This window comes from Molossus molossus, unplaced genomic scaffold (genome assembly GCF_014108415.1).
Source record: "Molossus molossus isolate mMolMol1 unplaced genomic scaffold, mMolMol1.p scaffold_m16_p_5, whole genome shotgun sequence".
NCBI classification, from domain to species: Eukaryota; Metazoa; Chordata; class Mammalia; order Chiroptera; family Molossidae; genus Molossus; species Molossus molossus.
In genome coordinates this window covers 52,493,912-52,512,822 of record NW_023425388.1, presented here as the reverse complement: position 1 = coordinate 52,512,822, position 18,911 = coordinate 52,493,912, and the positions used below count along the sequence as shown (strand labels likewise).

Below are 18,911 nucleotides of genomic sequence, written 5' to 3'. Positions count from 1 at the left end.
CAGTTAATACATACTTAAAGAATAAAACAAAAATGGAAAGTGAGAATAGGATCATACAAGGCAGGTCCCATGGCAGAACCTCTTTTACCAGTCTCCATCTTTGGAATCTAATTATGCCAAAACTAATTTCCACCCAGGATAGAATGTTATTAGCAATGCTGTCGTTCGGCATAATAAAGTGGGAGTCTGTGGCAAGCTTTTGAACCTATGTAAAAGTTAAGAACTAAATAGATGTTCTGCGTATTCAAAAGTCATTACTATTTCAGGCTCATTTGTGATCATAACAGCTGGCCTGGCAAAACATATTACAATAGCTGTCTTTTCTGACTGTCAGAGCTTACGGAAGTTTGGGAAGAGTTGTTATGGTATTTCACTGGTTTGTTTACCTTCATAAGATGCATCCAGTGGAGGGGACCTTTGCGTCATTTGGATCAGGCTGACTAATGAGACTCACGTTAAGTCAAACACAAACACGCAGTTGCACAGGAGAAAAACATCATTCTGTCAAACACCAAGGTCAAGTTTATAGATTCCAACTAATATCCATATCCTAAGAACTGTCTTCTTTATCATGTCCACATGCAAATCATCTCATCTTTTGGAAAAGAACTGATAACTATGCTCTTTGCAGGATCCTTTTCAGAAGCTGAGCAACTATAGCATGTAAAGTGGAGAGGTGATATACAGTGAAGGCTGTACAAGGCTTATGCACAGTGTCAGTATTGTTTACGACAAAGAGTAACCGTTTTAAAGTCAAACAAGTCTCAATTCCACAAAAGCTGTGCTACTCATTAACCACATAAACATGGGCAAATCATTTAGCTTCTTTGAGCCTCTGCCTCTCATCTGCAGAATGAGAATAACACAAGATGCATCACAGGGCTGATGGAAGAATTAAATAAGTTAGGTTGGTGCAAAGCAACTTTCTCAGAATCAGAAGAACAGAGGTTTTCAGTAACAGTTAGTTTCTTTCCTTCCATTTTATCCAATAACAAGTGCAACATAGGTACTCACACCTCAAAAATACCTTTGTGTGATATATCTAAACTCCCTAAAGAGGTTACAGTATAGTTTTAAGTAAGCACATTTAGAAAGATATTATTTGTACATCTTTGATTCTTTCTTAGTCCAAACTGAAGAAAATTATTTCCCTTCTCAATTTATTACTCAGAAGCTATATAATAGCATTTGTTTAATCTATCTCCAGGTGGCTGATTTCTAAGAAAATATTGGTTGAAACAATGGTCCCTAAAATGCATTATATTAAGAACATCTTGAAGAGTATCATAGAGAGGGTAATCAGGTTGGTTTTAAACATCCCTCGTGATTTCAAAGGGAAACAACAATGGTCAAGTTCTAGTCATCTAAACTTTCTGGTTCTCATGCCCTTGGTTGCTGTGATTCCCCTCTTTAAAATGCAATAAAGAAATGAATATGTTCCCATCAAAAGAGTTTCCATTCATTTTACAAGTACATGTGGAAAGGTGAATAGATGGATATGGATGGCAGATGAAGATGCAGAAGATAGTTGAGAAGGGTGGGTAAGAATGGCCAGAGGACAGACAGACAGAAGGATAGATGGGTGGAAGGATAGATGGGTTGGACCATGGACAAATAGAAGGATGGAATTCAGGAAAATATAGATGACAAGATGCTAAGCAGACACACAGAAATGCATAAATAGAGGGGAAAAATAATAATAAATCCATGACCAAAAAAATCAATCTCAGGACTGAAACACCAGCACAATTCCCTCTAACCTACTGTTTCTTAAATCTCTATTTTAAAAAATGCCCAGAGATCTCGCTTCATCATTATGTCAACACATCTGAAGATGTGGTAACTACAGTATTAAGTATGTCCCTAGCAATGGAAAAGACCCTTTGGGCAAAACAAGTTTACCACATCCTCCTAATAAGAGAAAATTAAAAGCTTTCCAGAAAGCATATGGCAACTTATCTAATGTAGTACATTCACAAGACTACCCGTACTATTTTTCAGTGTTACTCCAATTAGTGTTATGTTAATTAAGAGAACTTGGCCTAAGATATTTTTTACATTTTCTAAATTAACAGTTCTATAGGTCTAACTTTTCCTTAGAGCTGAGATCTTCACAAAAAGTGCTAAGTTCCAGTCCAATACATATTAAAGCAGAATTAAATAAAATGGCAAATTCCTGTACCGCAAAAACAATGTCAAGTGCTGCTGTTTTGTGTTAAAGCAAGTTCCCTTCTTGGTAAACAGCACTTAATAATGGAAACAATGGTCAAATATATCACAATACTTGCCAACCCATCACTCACATAATGCAACATTATGCAGTGATTAAAATGTTTACTTCCAAAGAATGTTTAATGACATGGGGAAATAATTACAATATAATACTATGTAAAGAAAACATGTGAAACTAAATATGTATAACGACCACACATACCCCTTCAAAAAAAGAATAAAGTGGTTATAAGTGTAAAACGCAACAGTGGTTATCTCTAGATGATGGGTTATGGGTGTTTCAATTTGCTTCTTTATATCTTTGTGCATTTTAATTTTCTAAAATTAAAATGTATAATTGAAAAAGAAAGGTTTATTTTGTTTTAAGGAAAAGATCAGCATCTGTGTTAAGACAACACATAGGAAGGTTCCCCCTACCCCCCCGCATTTACAGGGTATTTTCATATGCATTAACTCATCTAATTCAACCACTCAGAGAGCTGGGTTCAAGGGTCCCCACTGACAGCCAAGCAGTCAAGCTCACACAGGAGACCTGACTCAAGGTTTTCCAGTGCCCTCTGCCTTCCTTACAATGTCCATTCATTTATCTCAGGAAAAGAGTTTTGTCTTTTAGTTTTTGTTTTTTCCTAAAGAAGTTCCAGAGCTCTTTTGCTTTCCCTTCGACCCAAAGTACCAAGACTCCACTTACAAACAAACAAACAAAAAACCTGCACACATAAACCTACTTAGGCCTTTAACACCTCGCCCACAGTGGGAGGAGAGACTCTGTTCAAGAATAACATTTCCTACTGTTGTTATTTTCATAAACATATAAAGCCAATTATCCTAATGGGACCAGTCCAACCTATTAAGGGGATGTCCAGGCACCATTAAAAAAGAGACACAGTCTGACCTAGATAACAAAATCAGAGACAAAGATTCGAAAGCTGCTTAAGACGGCAGAACGTGGAAGGAGGTTTAGAGTCAGCACCGAAAAAGCACCACAGCTCAAACATAGCTGGTCCTGGGATGACTCACCATGCTCCTGTGCGCCTCCTCCTAGTCATTAGACAGGTTTTTCCATTAGACTTTACTGATGACATGCTCCTGGGTAAGGTGGTGAGATCAATTCTGCAGTTTTAAAATAGGAAAGATATGACTGAAAAGTCATAACACTGATTCCACACAGTACACTCAAAAAGCCCAGGGAGAGTTACAATGATGGCGGATGGAACCCTGGCCTCCACCTCCTCCACCAGTGAGCAAAGTCACCACAGTCTGCACGTGGCTGCCCCTTGAGACTGACAGCATGTGGTTCCACTACTAAAGGTATAAGATGCATTAATGATGTCGGGAACGTTTATATATAAAAAGGGTGGATCTGCTTAGGGTCTGGGGGCAAGAAGAGAAGTTGAGTCTTTGAGGAAAGGTTAGAGCCTATAGAATAAGGTAGAACCTGACAATGGGCTTAACCCTTAGTGAGGCTGAGCTAAGAACTCCTACCCTTAGTCTGCCTCCTGTGGAAACTTCTAGAACAGAACCCATAGCACATACATGCAGAAACAACAAAAGTATTGCTAGGCAGAGTAAACACTCATTATAAGAATGAGCCTGGGGTACATGAAAAGCAGATGGTGAGGACACTGAGCCTTTGTTTCGTTGTAGCCTCATCCAGCTTCCTCTCCAGCTGAGACCACATCCTTTTCAGACCTACTCACTCTCTTTTCATGCCCCGAGTGTGTCTTTTTCAGCCAGGAACCAATGGATTAAATATCTTTTTACAGAAGCCTTTATTCTGAGCATAGCACACCACAAGGAAACTGATAACAGTAGATTTAGAAAAATAAATTTTTTTCTTTATTGATTTTAAAGAATGAAGGGAGGGGAAGAGAGAGACAGAAACATCGATGAGAGAGAACATCGCTTGGTCGCCTCCTGCATGCCCCCCACTCGGGATTTGGCCCACAATCTGGGCATGTGCCCTGACCAGGAATCGAACCAGCGACCTCTTGGTGCTTGGGTTGATGCTCAGTGCATGGGTTGACGCTCAACCACTGAGCCACACCGACCAGGCAACAGTAGGTTTTTAGGCAGAGACGCCCATCAGAATTACCTGCAAAGAATTTCAAAGTATAAATGCCCAGGCCCACAACCAAAGATTTAGGGGTGCAGACTGAAAATCTGAATTCTGGTGAAACTACTGCTGTGTGGAACCATTATCAACATGGACAATCAAGAGAGTCAAAGAAAAGGAAAGCAATGAGATACCCGGGCTAGTGTTCATAGTAGACAACGGGAATGAAGGACCAGAGAATGACCAGGGTCATGGGGAGGTGTCTCCAAGGCCACAAAAAGCTGCCCCAGAGAAGAGCAGCGTGATCTGCCAGGTCTCCAGAAAAGAGGAACTCCACAGGGGCCCTCGAGTATGGTCCACAGGGAGATTCGGGCAGGAGCTGGGTTGGCAGAGATGAGTTCGCAAAACGTATTCATCTTAAGAAAGCTAATTAAACAATCTGTGCACTACATTCAGCTTATCTTGAAGAAGATGACAGTGAGGGGAAGGAGATGTGCACGCTCTGCGTGTTGCTTGCAGGCGTGTTGAGAGCACAACAGGCTCCAAGAAACCCCGGATTGGAAGGACTCTGTGACAGGCCCCAAATAACAGAGGCACGATCCATCATGGCCACTAAATTTCTGTGGCAAACCTTCCAGCCAAAACAAGGTAGAGAGCTTATCTAATTCCACCTCCTCGATTCCTCTGAAGGTCAAAGCCAAGTCCAATTCAGTTGTCTTGTGAAAACCTATGAATAAATCCCACTGTTTCACTTCAAAATAAAACCCCCAATGTAAAATAATGGATTAAGCTGGCTAATGAAACCTAGCCCAAGTGTCCTTAGGTAACAATCTTTAAATTTGCCTACTGTTTCTCCTTTTATAAAATAAGAATAACAGACTTTTCTCAGCCATGAATGTCACAAGAAGTAATATCTTGGGCACCTGTTAAGTAATGAAATATCTAGTTCTATTTGCTAAAGTATTTAATTTTTGAAATCTAACGTATATTCCTTTGTTTTCTATAAGCAACATATAGTTCCTAATTTGCATGATCAGTCTATTCAATTCTCTTTTTTTTTTCTTATTTTACTTTGTTACAGACGTTTCTCCAGTGTAGTCAATTCTTGATTTGCAGGAATCCCTTCTGATTTATACAAAATCCCGACGATGGAATGAATGTATCTATTCGGCTGGACTCTCCCACTTCCGCAGTCACTATAGAATGTATGCCTTCGCACATGGTTTTTTATCCTATGGCACTAAGTCTGGGAGGAACACAAAGAGTCCAGAACTCACATGAGATGTCTGAAGTTTAGCACTGAGGGCTGGTTGTTATTTCTGACATGGAGACTGATTCTTGCACCACAGTCCTTGACAGGCTCTGTTTACCCCGGTTTGAGTTATTTAACATGTCCCTCAATTGTATTTCTTAAGTAGAGTAACCAGACAGAATTACCTTTCCCTGCTCAGCAGCCTGTCCCTCACTTCCACAATATGGCCCCGTCCTACCGTCCAGCCTCCCATTTTTCCCCTAAAGGAACCCTTTTGGGATGTGAGAAATGAGGGCAAGGTTCCTAGTCGTGGTAGAACACTTCCTTCCTACCTTGCTTTCTGCCTTTTCATGGTGTTCTCCCTCTACCCTCCTCATTCTCAGGGGAGGTGGAGGTGAGTTACTCAATTATCGAGTTTGGAGAAGGAACGAGGTCTATGCAACTCAGCCCCTTGCCCAGCCTTGGGATTTACCTGAAGACTGAACGCCGAGAAGCCCTGCTGCTCATGATAAGACGTTTTACAGGCACAGTCTCCTGTGGGAAGTTGTCACAGGTAGGAGTTGTCTGAGAGAGGGAGTTGATTATTTAGGAATGCCTTGTTAGCAAGCCCACTGAGCTACAGATTTAAAGTCCGTTCTACCAGCCAGTCTTTATCTCCACCTGCCTGGCTGCTGTGTCACTTTGAACTGATTTCTAGATGGGTACAAAAACACGGGAGGCAGAACAGCAAAAAGAGCTGAGACTGTGGCGTGGGGGTCTAGGCAGAGGCTAAGTTCAGTCTCAATTAGCCCCTCAAACCCAGACAATGTTTACTCTGATGACACTGAACGCACCTACCTTATGCCTGGGTACACCTGGGCCTCTGCCTTCACTCGTGCCTTTTGTTCATCCCCAAACTACCTTCCCAAACCCTTAGCTTCTTCCCCTACCCTGACTCTCCCCTGGCCAAGATCACCCAGCCTTCTCAGATGCCTCCAGCTGCAGGGATCTTTCCATTCCCTGAATCCTCATAGCTCATTCTCTCTCCCAAGCGTGTGGTCTTTATCACTCTGTAATTACAGACATTTCTAAGTATAAGACAAATATCTAGGAGAGTCTAAGTTCCTTTGTTGTCAAGGACTGAGCCCCATTCATCTCCATACTCTCCTCCCTAACCCTCCTCCTTGGGCACAAGTTAACTAACATTGACTGGGAACTTCTATGCCCCAGGCAAGAGACTAAGAGCATTATATTCATTATCTTGTTTAATCCTCCCTAGGAAGTAGAAGTAGGTACAGTTATCACTCCCTGAAAGGAACAGGATCTGTCTTCAGAAAGATTCTCCATTCCAAGATCTTGGTGTCTCGGTGTAACTGTGGGGATGCTTGCGGACGAAGCAGAAGAGCAGAAGAGGGGGCTGAGACTCAGGAGGGCTTTTAGTTCAAAACTGAGGGTTCCACCTTCACTGCCTTGACCTTCACCTACACTGCCATTGAGTTTAAGCAGAAAAAGTATTCTCACTTAAAAAAAAATAAAAATAAAAAAAAGGAAGATGGAGGGAAAAAAAAGTCCATATGGGTATTACTCCATGAAAGGCCTAATTACTCAATGGGAACAAGTCTCCTCGTTCCCAATCCTTGCTCTGAAAACAGAAATCTGGATAACTGTGGTTTTGTCACTAGATGAATAAGCCCCGAGGATTGCTAGAATTACAAGGCCCAGACCAGATCCACTCAAATATAGCTGGAAGCTTTCTAGTAACTCTACCCGTGCATGGGGAATGAGCTGCTCAGAGAAGTGAGTCACTTACTGGAATTTGTACTGCCTGCATTACTCAGCTGATATTAATACACCCACTTGTTCATTAAAGTTTAATTGGAGTTCATGTGAATTGGTTTCACTGGATACTTAATCAAAGAGGAATGCTTGTGTATGAACTGTCCACATTCAAAGCTAGAAAGCACAATGTTCTGTCAGCCTCTACACACATTCACACATGTCAGTCAAAGAGGGTGGGACAATGATCACAAAGGAGAAGGGGGAAAGCTGTCCAGACAAACCCAAAACAACAATAAACGAAAAATCCTTTGTACGACACCGGCAACAGTTCATCCTAATTCATCAGCTAGCCTAAAATCAGCCAGGACTCCAAGGCCAGCTCCTACATAGACCTTATTCTTGTCTGAGGTTCGCTAGCAAAGATACAGGTCTCTTTTTTAATCTGGGCACCTGTCTTCCAGACGTACATCTTTATTTTTAAAATGGGTGGATAAAGAAATTAACCATCATTCAACATAATCACACATTTCTCTTGTATTGACAAGCAAACCAGGAACACAACCCCAAACGCCTATTTATTCAATCAGGCTGTCAGTACCCTGTTATTTCTTATTGAGAATCTCACTGATCAACATTTCTGGGAGTATAAATTTTAAAGCTCCTGAAAATATTGTGCATGAAGTTGGAAGGAAATAGATGTCAAGTTCGGTAGCTCTGGTTGTGTTCATTTTTCCTTAGGCCTGGCCATCAATGTGAAGTATGCGTGGCTTCTTGGTCCAGAACAAGCCAAAATGAATTATGCTATACACTATTTGACCCTTCAGAGATTATAGACTGAAAGGCAATCTATTTATTTTTTAACTAGCTTTATTGAGATAAAATCACACACCATGCAATTCACCCACATAAAGTCTACAATTTAATTTTAGTATATTCACAGAGTTGTGCAAACATTGCCACAACCTAATTTAAGAACATTTTTATTGCCCCAAAAAGAAACCTATACCCACTAGCAGTCAGTCCCTACCCCCTACCCCAGTCCTGCCAGCAAGCACCAATCTACTTTCTGTCTCTATAGACTTTATGAATTTGCCTAGTGTGGACATTACATGTAAATGGAATCACATAGGATGTTGTCTTTGGGACAGGCTTCTTTCACTTACATAACATGTTCAAGATTCATTCATGTTGTAGCATATATCAGTACTTTATTTCTTTTTATTGCTGAATCATATTCTTGGAGGGGGTGTCATATTTTGCTTATCCATTCAGTAATCTACCTTTTAAAAATAAATAGACCCCCATCTACCAAAGGATAATAAACCACCTTGTACTCAGCTTGACAGATAATTTATGTGCTAACCCCCTCAATGATCCATTCACGACTATCCCCTACATGTGTGAAGAAAGTGAGGCTATGTTAGGGAATTCTCAAGTGTGACGGGAGGTAGCAGAGCTGTAGTGAAGCCATTCTAAAGTTACAGCTCATCAGGATGAGCCATGTGTACGTTGTTTCACAGTTAACGAAGTGGTCTCCTGACATGATCTAGCTCGACTGCAGCTCCCTAAGGAAGGAGCTGGGTGTCTACGTCTCTGACTTCTCCAAGGTGCCGAGCACAGCTTGGAATGCACTGAAGGAGCAATGCTTGCAACCACCTTTCTCAAGGAAAACCACCTTTTCAGCTTCTTAGGATATGATCCACCTACTTCGTAACAAGGACCTACTCTGTGCCAAGCACTATCATGGTGATTACTAAGATATGAAACCTGCCCTACGAGACTTCAAATGTAGCAGAAGGCACCAAACCAATACACACAGGACAAATCCAGGCCAGATTAAACAGAACCAAGCATGTGAGAGAAACATATAGAACGGACTCTTCAGCATGTTATATCTCATTCGCCATCCCAGTGATTCCATCTCTGACCTTGTTTGTAGAGTGGGTGCTATTTATTACATGAGAAACATAGATGGAACACGGACAGTCATGGAGACAGAGAATTCACAGCTATCTGTGTCCTGAAAAAAGTACAAGCTGATCTGTATTTGGGCATAAATCAGGGCCAATTTCAGCACCCACGTCAGTAACATCACCAAATAATGTAGAACAAAAAAGAAACCATCAAAGATGGAAAGTCAAGGGGGTCATCTGTCCAAACCGAAACACTATCTGCCTCCTTCTAAAGTAGGCTTTTCAAGACACTGTCAGGAAGCTGGCAATTCACTCAAAAGTAGTCACCTAAGAAACCATGTGGTGTGAAATAAAGAAATAGGATTCCAAAATACATGTGACCTAACCCACACTCTGGGACATGAAGCTAATAATACAGCAGTGGGCTCATCTGGTGCCATGTGTCTAAAGGACTCAGAGACATGTGCCAAAGAAGACTCAGTCCTTCCCCCCTCCAGCAAGCATAGCGTTGACTCTTAGTCATAAGAAGCTCAAAAGCATCTTCCACTCCTCTGTTCTGTATTCTGAGGATACACTGGACTTCCAGATAAGGGCACCTTGCAATCAAAATAGTAAGTCCAGCTCATGCTTCTAGTTTTTAAGAGTATAAGGATGCACACTCATGGAACAGATTAGTGTTTCACACAAACCAAAAACAACTGACACACTTAATGAGAACGTCTTTCACTGGAGATCTCGATCAGTATGAGAGCCTCTGTAATATACTCATCCAGTTTGTTCATCGGTGTAAGTGTTCCTCTTTAAATTTCTGTAGCAAGTTTGCACATCCTGTTTCCTAGTGACCTCATGCAAAAAAGGAATTTTATGTTCACCTCTCTTATACATTAAAGCAAGTTTCAGGAAATACTTTGACATTTGATTTTGAAAAACACTTGCTGGTTTAACAGAAAGTCCTAGACATTCATTGCTGTTTTATACTGGGGGAAAAACAAGTTAATATCAAATCATAGTTAATGTTTTAACCAATGGAAAATAAAGGGGAGAGTTTTTTAGATGTATGACAACTCTCTATAACCTGGGTAGTGCCTGGCGAGAATGAGCAGGAAGAGCAGGTGGCAAAGCAGAAAGCATCCAGAGGTAAAGTTCTGGGTGTGCACTCATCACTGCTTTAGGAAAACTCCCTCTATCTCTCTGAACCTCAGGTACATCATCCCTAAACAGAAAATAGTAAGCTCGGCCTTGCTTACCCCTAGGGATACCAGAAATGCACATTAAAAACGTGTATTTAAGTGCTTTGAAAACCACAAAGACCCATACACCATGTAAAGTATTATCATAATGTCTCTTCCTATAAAGACATGTTTAAATGACATGAACAAACATTTTGCCTTTCTGTTTCTATTTTGAATAAGCCAAAGAAACACCCCCAAAATCAACACTACCAATTCCAGGAAGCTACGCACAGACTTTGTAAAGATCATTGCTGTTCAGGAAAAGAAGCCCAGGATCCTTCCATCATAGAGCTTATCCTCAGCAGCACAACTTTAAAATTAAATGTCCTTGAGTGCATTCTTATTTCCTGAAAACATGTAAAATATATATTAGAGTGTGTCACCTTTCAAATAGTGCTATGCCAAATTCCCACCCCCTCCTCTGGTGCAGGGGAAACAGCCCCCCCCCCCCCCCGGCAGAGATGGTCCCAGTACATCATTGCCTTCTACCAAGGAGGAAAATGGGAGACAACTCTGAGGAGAGGACCCACGCAGGCTGAGGAAGAAAGAACACGGATGACAGAGAAGCAAGTACACCGTACAGGCCATCTTTGACCAGCAAACTCATCCTCGGTGGCACCTGGCAACTCTCTATGAACAAGACTGTCAAAGATATGGATGCATTTCACTCCCAAGCACACCCCACCCTCTGAAGTTTACTCTCTCAACTATTATCTGCAGAGAGGCAAGGGCCAAGGATGGAGACGCCAGGAAGTTTTCCAAGGTCATCAGTGGCTGTGCAAATGCAATTCTTCTGTCACAGGCTAAACTGGTTCACTGTCCTTGAACAAACAGGCCAGAGTCCTAAAACAGCCCTAACGTGTTCACTTTCTACCTGTTCTTCTTCATCGCCGCAGGACACAGAACAATAGAGCTAACCTGTATGTAGGGCCCCCTGTGTCAGGCCCTGGTAAATGTGCTTTACATACACTTTTATCTTTTAACTTATTTAACTCCACTTTATAGATGAGGAAATTGAGGCACGAAAAGTGAAGTTTGCCTAAGGTCATACAGTATTTCGTGGTAAAGCGAATTTAAACCCTGGCAATCTGGATTGGGTGGCCGTTCCTAACTACGACTACCACCTGTTCGTGGGCTACTTCCGACACTGGCTCGACACCCACCATGAACCAGACACCTTTCCAGAGTCTCACATACACACATGTTCTAATTTATACTCACAATGACAATGAGAGAGAGAGATTTTGTTTTCCCTAATTCAAAGGAAGACACTGAGACTATAAGATAATTTAACCAAGGTCCTGTAAACACTAAGAAACATACTAGGATTTGAACCACTGTTGAGTTTTATGTTTAGTGCTCTTTGTTTGTTTGTTTTTTAAATTTTTTTTCTTTATTGATTTTTAGAGAGAGAGGTAGGAGGAGGGAGAGAGAGATAGAAACATCGATTGGCCGCCTCCTGCATGCCCCCACTGGGGATCGGGCCCACAACCTGGGCATGTGCCCTGACCAGGAATCGAACCAGTGACCTCTTGGTGCATGGGTCAATGTTCAACCACTGAGCCACACCGGTTGGGCTGAGTTTAGTGCTCTTTCTAAACATCCACCAGCTCTGACATCAAGAAACTGCACAGTTCTCTACTCATCATCATCAGTGTCCATCTACCTATTTATCTATTCATGTGTTTTTTTGCCAAGAGCTGCAGTGGAAAGAACAGAAGACAGGAAGACCAGAGACTCCATCACTTACGAGCTGCAAGACTTGGACAAGTTACTTACCTTCTCTTGGTGCTTCAGTTTCTTCAGCTAACCTGTGAGAACAATGATCATGGTACCTGCTGCAATCTCATAGGATTCTTATAAAAATTAAGTGAGAGGATACATGTAAAATACTGACAGTGACTGGTATATAATAACTGCTATAAAAATGAATTCCATGAATAATTAAGAGAAACATGCAGATTACATGGCACAATCTAAGAAAAATCACTACTAGCGTTTCTGTCATATAATAGCTGCTCAAAAACAAAAATTATGTTCATTTATTGTTAATATCCTCTCTAGTAGTCTAAACCAGTCTTGTGTCTCACAATCCCATTTGATCTAGTCTGTAAACCCACAGTGGCCAGCACAGTACCTTACATATCAGAGGGGCTCAGAATCAATGAGCATCTTCTTCTGAATTTACCAAGGGGGAAAAAAAATCTAAGATGTGAAGATAACTTCTCTTAAAGTTTAGGAGTTTCAGTTGTCCATTTTCACTCAAACTTGTCCCTTTAATTTGGAAATTATTACCCACAAGTAAAGCGTAATACACACTAAAAAGCTTCAATGTAATGTTCTTATTTATTCCTAAGATATTTCTCAAGAAATAAAGAAGGAAAGTGATTTCCCAATCTCCTTCCAGGTTTTAAAATCTTATCTCTGTCTTATCTAAAGAATGCTGCATTACTCATGAAATCATGTGTCTTGAACCAGGTCCTTCACAGATGGTAATCACAACTGCTTTCCTGAGTCAGCAGAGAAAGAGAGAGAGAGACAGAGAGAGAGAGACAGAGAGAGAGAGACAGAGAGAGAGAGACAGAGAGACAGAGAGAGAGACTGAAGTGCAAAAAATAGAAGACATGTGATATTAAGAAAAAATTCACATGGCAAAATTACTTCAACTAGGAAATCAAAGGAAAAATGGCTGCAGAGTACATCATTAAATTTGATCATAAATACGTCGTGTGTGTATAGCATGTATGAACACGTGCATGTGCACATGTACACATAGGCGTACTCATATGTGGGGAAGAGCTAGGGTGAAAACCATCCACCACAGGGCAGGAGAGCGCGCCCACACCAGGTCTGTGGGCGGCAGTGTGAAGGGTCCCACTGCCGCAGGCCTGGGGGCTGACAGAGCGGACCTCACAGCTGGGCCCTGCGTTCAGCTACCCCATCTGGAAGAAGTCACTTCAACTCAGCCTTCTCTTCTCAGGACGGAGCTCTCGCAGGACCGGTGAGAGACTTAGGCAACAAAGAGATGGGAAAGTGTTTTGGAAACATCAGTAGAAACATAAATGGGCATTACTGCCGGTTTATTCCCATGCCTCAGAGAGCGACTTCTGTCTGAGCCAACGTGCCTCACAAGTGGGATCTATTCGGATCACAGACTGCTTTCAGCAAAGAAAGGAGGGATGCGGACAATTTTGCAGAGAGGCAGTGCTTTTTAATTTCTCTATTATTTCCAAAACAAACCAAAAAAAAGCAACATCTTTCCCCTGCTTTTGTTTTTCCAAATAAAAAGAAATTATAACCCTGACATGCTAATAAATACAGGATGGAGCTGTCCTTAAGTAAAAGCTTTTGATAACACACTGCCTGCACTAACTGCTATTTTACTGCTGAATTTTTTATTGTTGCTTAAGCACAGCAATTATGCTAATAAGCCTGGGAGGATGGTACATGGAGTATTGACTCTGACAGATAAAATACTCAATAAAATGCTAATCTCACCTGAAAATTGGAATCAGACAGCCTTATTAGTATTTATGGATATGGAATCTTAAACAAGTTTTTTTTTTTTTTTTTTTAAAAACATGAATACATGTGAAATCAATGTTGTCTCCTAATACAACCTGCCATCTCTAGAACTCTGTGTGCTTTCAATTCCAGGTGACGATTTTTCACTGCGCTAGCTTTGCTTCTCGATGCCGAAATGAGAGCTCTTGGTCATCTCTGCCACGTGCAGAGTCAGGCCATAAAATGTTTTTCTTCCTTCAGCCACCTCCCTCCCTCTCGCCCAGCCCACCTCATCTCCCCAGAAAGGGAAGGTAAGAAGCGTCTGTCTGAACAGAAAGAGAAGGCAGATTTGACAGTGACAAGAACCATTTGTCAGACCATCTGGCTTCTCTCCTCACCTGACAGGAGGGATGATGATGTGTCAGAAAGAGCAGGGAACAGAGGTTCCAAAGAGCTGGCTTCTCGTCCTGATTTTCACCGTGTCCTCAACGCGTGGCCTTACCAGCCTCAGCGTCCTAAATAATGACCTTCTAGAGCTCCATGATCAAGTCTCTATGAGAAGCAAATATCCACGTGTTGCATTAAGAAACGGGGCCCCGGCTGCAGTGTCCGTGAAGAATGGAAATGATAAACTAAGGAAGATGGGTCAGCGGGGAACCTGAGATTCCAGAACGTGTGTTTTATTTACATGGTCCCTTCATCCCATGTGTCCCCAATATGTATATGAAATGGTCCAGGCTGAAGCTCAAGGACACCAAATAAGAAAAGACCATTCACCACTACCCTCAGGAATGTAACTGATGTTCTTTTTCTGCATCAGCACATTTATTCTGGGAAGGAGCAAAGACAGAAGTCAGCTACCTGTTTTAAGTAGCAGAAACTAATGATATCTGAATACTACAATATTATTTACCAAAAAAAAAGTGTCTTTTGGTTTCCACATAAACCCATGAAGCAGAAAGAGAAAAAATCTGATTCTCCAGAAGTTGCCGTCAACAGGGCAACTGAGGACCAGAGAGGACTTCTTCCACCCAGAGCACACGGGTTCTGGGGCCAGGACGAGCAGCTCTGCCCTCTGAGTGATTCCAGCCTGCACCCCACACGTCGTCTGGGTCGCAGGCCTGTTGACGCACCCCAAACCCCAACACCCAAGTAACTAGTCACTGCTGGACACAGGGCATGGCGGGGGCGAGGGGCGGGGGGCAGCAAACAGGAATCTCAACACCCGTAGCAGTGGCCGCACCAGAGATTTCTTCAAGGCTTCAAAGAGCTGACGGCCTTCCAGAAGTTTCTTGCCCCCCTGGGTAGGTCTCAGGCATGGACAAACCAGACTTGCCCTGAATGGTGGGATTGGACACGTGACCAAGCGAGGCCTGGATCCCAGAACGGTTCATTCTGAGCCTCAGAAAGTCGCTTTTCTCTACAAACCCCATGTCTTCCTCGGTACCAGCTCATCTTTTCAAGACGAAAGGTGTCCCTTGGACATTCGCAGAAGGAAAAAGGGAGAGAAAAGGAAGAGTTCCACAGACCTTACAGAGAGTCTTTGTACCCCTTTCTTCCAGGGAACCCTCACAGGACAGGCAAAGCTGAGCTGATCATCATCCCCAGTTTGCAGACGAAGCAGCGCAGGCCTAGAAGTTCAGAACTGTTCCCCAAAACAAAGCAGGAGCTACAAGCTCCCCATCCCATAGCTGGCTGGTGGGGGTGAAGTGGGGTGCAGAATGCTGGTGCTTGTGGTTAGTACAGGGCAGGGGAGAACCAAGCAATCAGTAGATTCGACAGTCATTAACCCCACCCCCCCAAAAGCAGATGCTGGTATTACCATGCTACTAGAGACCCGCAGCACCCACACGTGCTGACTGATTCACCACTTCCTTCTACTGCTTCAGACACATAGAAAAGACTGGTCCAGACACTCCTTTACTGTGACTGTACTAGGACCAACATTGCGATTTGCAAAACACCGTCACTACAGGCTTGCCAGATAGGAATCACTGTCCCCCAGTTTACAGGAGAAAAAGTGGGGGCACCAAAAAGTAGACTCTCTTGCCCAATCTCATAGGTCTCCAAAGGCAGGGCCAGTACTCGGACCCAGGTCCCCTCACCTGAATGCCTTGCTCTTTTCACTTGACTAGGCCAGCTCTCAATCGCCTGGGCCCCCTCATCTTCTGTGAGCAACCAGAGCAGAAAGTCAGCTCTGAACTGAGACATCTCCCAACAGAGTAACGATTCGAGTCATACTTCGAGGAATAATTTCTGGGAAAGCAGAGGAGCTGATGCTATCAAACAGTGAAACTTAAAACTCCTACTCACTACCTGCCTGGGAGGGAGCAGGAAATGGGGCCGAGGCCCTTTCCCTACATGCTCCCCCTGCCCATTTCTATCGCTCACAGTCATTACTAAACTCAGTACTTCAAGCAAATGAGAAGTGTTTTCTAGCGCTTTGGCCTTGGGTAAGTCCCTGATTCTTTGGTCCTCTTACCGATACACACTCAAGCACACATGCACATACACAGATGCACACACACACACACACACACACACACACTTAGGATCATCCCTTCATTTACCTGGTGGGATGGTGGCAATAGAAAGCTTCTGTCTTCCTATCCTGCAAAACACTGCAGCTACACCCTTGTTATCCATGTAGTGTCTCCAGCTTCTGCACCTAACGCTTGAACCCAAACCCTCCACCTCTGCCCTAGGCCCCCTACTTCCCATCCCTCCCCGTCTGCTCAGGCCCTCCTGCCAGACCCTCTTCTCCATCCTCACCGGCCACTGTTCTGGGTTAGACCAGTTCACCTCCAACCAAGACAAGCACAAACTCATCTCTCCATCCCCAGTCCCAACCTTCCCCTCCCACCCCAAACCATCTGTCTCTGGGAAAAACACGGCCAACTCTTCAACAGCTCTCCATACAAAGCTGTAAAGCCCCTTGGCCATGCTGGCTGCAGTTCTCCACACATGCCATGTACGGTCTGTGTCCTTCTAAAAGCAGCATCTCCAAATCTAGGTCTGTTCTACCGGTCTGCTTGCTAGAGAGAAAGGCTTTGTGCCCAGGATACAGGAAGAAATTATGGTCATAGAGGGGGGTTCAGTCAGCACCACAGAGGCACGTCACCCCAGAGCATGTCATCCCCCAGAGAAGCTGGGCAGTGGTGTCAATCCCTGGGCCAGATACTGAGGAACACCACTGTGCTAGGCCTATCACAAACATCACCTAATCTTTACAATTTAGCAGGCAAGCTATCTTTAATCCCGCACAAAATCCATTTACACTGCGACTTGGGTTTAATAACTCATTGACGTTATGTAAATCATCCCGAACAGCTATTGGAACTGGGCTCGGCACCGAGTCTGCGCAGCTTCACTGGGATACACCAGAGGTGAGAAGAGTCAGGTGTTCCGCCACACCTTTTACCTGAATAGCTTCAGGTGACTTATACACCACCCTTCCGAATAACTGTTAGTGTCCCCATTTCACAGGCCTGGGAACTAAGGCTCTGTATCACCCAAAATGTCTCCGGCAGATTGAGGACTGAAACCAGGTGTCCCGGGCTTGCTCTCTTCCTTTCCTCTGCAGCACGCGCCCTCCTTCCACATTTTCTGCACATGAGTCACTGAAAGCAACATTCAGCTGTACATAGAGTCTGAGCTGCGAGTCAGGAGAAGGTGTTTCACAAGCAGCACCTGTGTTAAGATCCCAGCATGATAGTGGAAAGTGGATTTATCGAGATCAACATGTGAGCACAGCCTGACCCTGGACTATTCCCAAAGGTCAGAGTGACAAAACATGGAATTTCACTCAGTTCCACGCACCTTGGCGCGTCCACCTTCCGCACAACAGGGACAACTGCCAATTCTTCTTCAAGAAGGTTAATAATCAGAGTTAGAAATCCAGACGTCATTGTGTAAACCACTTCCTCCTTCCTCTGCAAAGGCTGAGCTCTTCTGCTAGAAAGAGGGTTGGAACCCTGAGAAGGTGAGACTAGGAGAATGAATGGCCCTGCTGACCTCATCTCACCAGGAATATCACCAGCACCTCAGAGATACCACCTTTCCTCCTTTCTCTGGAGACACAGATCATGGGTGTTGATAGCTGCTCTTAAAAGCTGGATGCTCCTAAACCAGTTCCCAGTGGCTCTTCTAGTTCTTTCGGTTAACTGTAGTTAACCTCCCGAGTCCTCGGGCCTCCTGAGTCCTTCACTTTAACACACTTTCACAGGGTGCCATTACATGCCAGACACTGAGCTATGCTCAGGAGGCTCAGAGATGCCTGCCCGCGGGAGATCAAGCTCAGAAACAGATACCACTCATTAAAATGCAAGGTGGTCTACGAACAAGTTTCTAAAAATACAAGCCATGGGATAGGGAACATAGTGGGAGGAGAAACCGATTCCAAGTGGGGAAGCTGCTGTTTCTGAGAAGGTGGAGCTTGAGCTGCACGCGGAGGATGTAGCCTGGCAGAGCTGGCCGTGCAGGGTGAGGATGGGGTGGGCAGAAGGAGTGAGGGAGTGGATGGAAAGGTCGCCTGAAGTCAGATCATGTAGGGCCCTGAACAGGGTTATCACTTATGACAGTGATACTGGGAGGCCAAGAAACACCCTGCAAGTATCATGACAGAGGCTCTGAGCTTACTGCTGTCAGAGCACCCCACCAAAATCAAAGGTGCCCCTCCATAAGCCCAAGGCATATGCATGTGCATGCAAGCCCACCTCTCCATCACCCTCATATGGGGCAGGGAGCTACAGAAGACACCTGCCATTCAGGCCCCACCCAGCACGGACAACAGCATCACAACATCCAGTGTTGGCAACAAGGACACAGAAGACCAAGGGAGTAGACTGGTAAAGACCTGACAGTTCAGAGCTAGAACTAGGTGGCCGGAACCTGCTTCTCCAGGGGCCTATGACATCACTGTACAAGCCCAGACATGAAGACCCCTGTTTAAACCAAGGGCAAGAGAT

General features: G+C 43.6%; 1 protein-coding gene across 8 annotated transcripts in view; it reads right to left on the bottom strand.

Moving 5' to 3' along the window:
• Positions 1-18,911, bottom strand: part of LOC118617124 (LIM domain containing preferred translocation partner in lipoma) — a 635,781-nt gene that overhangs the window by 507,821 nt on the left and 109,049 nt on the right. The window contains exon 1 of one of the 8 annotated variants that reach the window (XM_036242756.1): positions 3,250-3,343. The exons of the other annotated variants lie outside the window; for them this stretch is intronic. The gene's annotated coding sequence lies outside the window, so the exon portion shown is untranslated. Of the gene's footprint in view, positions 1-3,249; positions 3,344-18,911 lie in introns of those variants that run through there. 8 annotated transcript variants of the gene reach the window in all.